We start from the raw sequence: 3,853 nt of genomic DNA, 5'->3' as shown, positions 1-3,853 counted from the left end.
GACAGAATATTCAAGGCTAACCAAACATCCACAAGAAAGGCATGAAAATGTCTTTCTAATTATCCAAAAAATAAGACATTTCTTTGTATCGCCAGAGGCCGAGCACTGTCTGAGAAACTCAGTGAAAAGCTCCGTCCATGAATCCAGAGAAATAGATTTTAAAGTCTCATTCAAACAGTATCAGATCTCTTCAGGGTCCAAGAACGTGTACAAGCACATTGTGTTTCCTGCAGGAAAACCTTGGTAATATTGTTGCTTGCGTGGGCAGCTGTCCATGGTGCTGAAAGCCAATAACCAGATGAACTGTGCACAAAGGACGGAGACAATGAATTCACGGTTCCTTGTGCAAATCAATGCAATGCTATCGATAATTCAGGACAATCTATCTCCCTCCCCACCACTCTCCCACTCTGGGACAACATGTCTTAACCTTGTAATAATACAGCCAGAATCACCATCATTTCACATTAATTTTTAAGAAAAAGACTTGCCACTTAATTTAACAGTAAAATTTTATATCAGTGTATTTCCTACTAACACAGTCTTGTATAAATGAGGCCATTTGGCAGAATCACCATCATTTGACTTAGACCTGTCACTTTTGTGGCATTAAAGGCCCCAATCACAATGTCCACAATCATGGACTCACGGACTTTGAGGCGCGTTCCCACTAAGTCTGCGAGGGCTTACTGTCTCACTGTCAAATCATCAAGTGCATGAGGGCTCTCGTAGACATTTTGAGCCCTTTATACACACGTTCTGTAAGTCTGCATGTCTGCAGACTTTGCCTGAGGGAATTACCCACAGTTCATAGCGTTATGACATTAAATACGAAGTTACCAGGGGAAGCCCGGAAATGTGAAAAAACAAAACAAAACAGTAAACAAACATGGAAGGAGCAACTAGGCTACAAGACATACCTCACTGGGGATTCACAGCCAGAACCGTTTGTAGTTGTTTGTCAAATGATGACATGATGAGGATTTCTAAATATGTGTGTGTGTGTGTGTGTGTATAAAATCATAAAATAAAAAGTCCCAAACCCACAGTCCTGCATAACGTGTCAGTGTTGTCAAGGTAACATGATACCATTTCGAGCCCTTGCAGCCTCTCGCACTCAAGCACTTACCAGCTGACGTCAATTAAGTCTATGAGGGTTCAGGGCCAAAGGACTTACTCATAATATTCAACTTTTAAAGTATTTTAACTAACACAACCTTGTAAAACACATTCATGTTGCACAATCACTGGCATTGGCCAGTTTGCAACAGAAAGCCATTATTCTTTCATTATGAAATATGACTGTAAAATGTATTTCTTGGTGGATTTTTACCAATAAAACCTTGTAAAATTATACAAGATGAGTCATGCTGTAGAAAAACAAGTGTTGACTTTATTTTTAAAAGACAGATTGGTTGTATTTAGGAGATAATTAGAATTTAATTGTAAATCAATGGCAGAAAATCTAAAATCAGCCATTAACTGTTAATTTATAGACATTCAGAAATGTGAAATATGTATAAAATGAGGTGAAATTTTCCTGCATATTGTATGCAAATGTACTTTTTTTTACAGTGTAAATAACACTCCTCAAAAACAATGTTTTTTCTCCCCTGATTTGTGCTTCAGTATCACAGGTGCTATAATATGCTGTACAGTTAATCCTGCAGGTTAAAAATGAGTGAAGATGAGCTCAAGAGAAAAAAAAAAAATAGTACACACAGCACCTTGTTATCCTGCATGACTAAGGAAAACAGATCCCAGACTTCAAGAGCCATGTTAAAAACAATCCTCCATGCTCTCATGTATCACCTTCTTATATTGTGTGGTTGATGTTGCAGTCAAAGATCTTTTTTTTTCCAACACCTCCCTCTACATCTTTTATTTGGCGCCAAGACGATTAAAGATAGAGAGGTGATACATGTGTGCAGAAGCTTACTTGATATGGGCGAAGAACAAGCGAGCCTCTCTGTGTGAGGATGTTTCTTCAGTTAATGAGGAAGGTAGTGCAGGTCTATACTGTACGTGTGAGGTGTGCAGAGACACGTGAACTGGAACATATGGGTTCAATGCCCTAACAAGTGTGTTGTTGTTTCTGTGTCTGTTTGTAATAATTGGCCGTCGAATGCAGCCTTTTCTACCTGTTCCTCCAGCACAGCCTCTTCAGCCTCCCTGCCTCCACTCATCTCTCCTTCTCGTTCGTTCCCTCTTTCATTCCCCCCCTTCGTTCGTTCTCTGTTCTATCTTTGTTCTTCCCATCAGCTGTGCTGTAATCTACTGTCGCTGTTTGCTTTATCCTCCACAAGTGTTGCATGTCCCCAACTCCCTCAGGTCCCTTGGATACAGTAAATTGCTCTCTCTCTCCTGTCATTTCTTTCTCTCCTTTTTGTCACTCCGCTGGCAGCTTCATACGTCTGTTCTTAGCAAACCAAGTGTGTGATGACTGCTGATGCATGCGTTCCTCCTTCATTAACCGCTGTGTGCCTGTATGTGTGTTTGTGTGTAGGTGAGAGAGAGTGAAGAAGAGAGATGTGCCCCCCCCCCATTTAGAAATTAAAACAGTCTAAACAGGCTTAGATTTACACAGAGATGGTATGAACACGTCTCTAACAACTTGCAGGAAAGCTGAAATATGTCTTCCAACATTTTTGTCATTGCAAGGCTGAAAATAATTTTAGTTTTGTTTCCATCGCATCCTCAGCAGCTTGCATTTCAGTCTGTGAGGATTATGCATCTTCAACCACTAATTTGACTCAGCCCAACATTTACCACCAACTTCGCAATAATGTCACAAAAATATCCTTTTATTTAAAAAACAGCAAGACTTTAAAAAAAGCATTTTGATGAGACTGGGCTCGAGCACTAGCTGAGAAGTCAGTCCCCTACAGCAAGACAAATGTTTTGCTCAGCATCAACAAACAAAACTGACAGAAGTGTTTTCTTCCACAGACCAATTACTGGCATTGTTCCAGTTTAGGCAGAGTAAAGATTACATGTGTGGCTTGTTACGTGGGGGCGGAGCAGATGAACCAAAGTGCAGAAACACAGAGGCGAGGAGACAGAGATGTTGTAGGACAAGGTGTTTATTAAAGCAGGCCAGGGGAAACTAATAGTGGTAGCTGGGAAAAAACTGGGGCTGATGCAGGCTGGGGGAAAGGAGAGCAGCTCCGGAGCAGAATCAGTGGAAACGGGGCTGACGAGACGAGGGACAGCAGACTGGGGGACGGGAGACGGAGCAGAAGGGACTGCAGGGAACAAGAGAAACAGCATGAGAACAGAATACAAGCAACAACAAACCCTTCAGGATAAATACAGGCAATAAATGAGTTGAAGCGTAGACTGACTGGTGCAGAGGCTACAATTTGGAAGGGCTGAGTATGAGTAGAGGTCTTGATTATGGAACTGGATGCAGCTGGTGGGGCTCTGCTCTGACTGCAGCACACCTGTCTCCACTCACACAATCACACACATGGATGATAGATAGAGAGAGAGAGGTAGAGAGTCACCGGGGAAGTGGCAACAGGTAGAGAGACGCAGGACTTAGGCAGGAATTGTGACACGGCTTAGAGACACAGATGCATTTTTTTTTTTTTACTTTTAAACATCTGGTTTGTCTCAAACCGGCTCCCGAGGTGGTTTGAACAACTGGACCGCAATCTGTGTCTAATCCGTCTTGGCTGCGTTTATGTACATCTGTCTTTTTGATATCAGGTAATAGTTATGTGACTTGCCTAAGATGCAAGAGTAAAAAAGGGAACAGAATCCGTGTGTGTGTACATACAATGCTTGAATGACTTCAGGCTGAGTGTTGAACCTTAAATGAGTTTTTGGTACCAAATGAAAAGTGTCTGTT

The 3,853-nt window shown here is 41.7% G+C and overlaps 1 long non-coding RNA gene across 1 annotated transcript; it reads right to left on the bottom strand.

The window, feature by feature from the left end:
• Positions 1-3,067: 3,067 nt before the first annotated feature.
• LOC122970674 lies at positions 3,068-3,529 on the bottom strand. Its single transcript, XR_006399287.1, has 2 exons — positions 3,345-3,529; positions 3,068-3,245 (listed from the first exon to the last, which is right to left on the bottom strand). It is a non-coding gene; the product is annotated as an uncharacterized LOC122970674 (long non-coding RNA).
• Positions 3,530-3,853: the final 324 nt, after the last annotated feature.

This window comes from Thunnus albacares, chromosome 20 (genome assembly GCF_914725855.1).
Source record: "Thunnus albacares chromosome 20, fThuAlb1.1, whole genome shotgun sequence".
NCBI classification, from domain to species: Eukaryota; Metazoa; Chordata; class Actinopteri; order Scombriformes; family Scombridae; genus Thunnus; species Thunnus albacares.
Note: the sequence above shows the minus strand (reverse complement) of the source record. Positions and strands in the feature narration are given on the sequence as shown.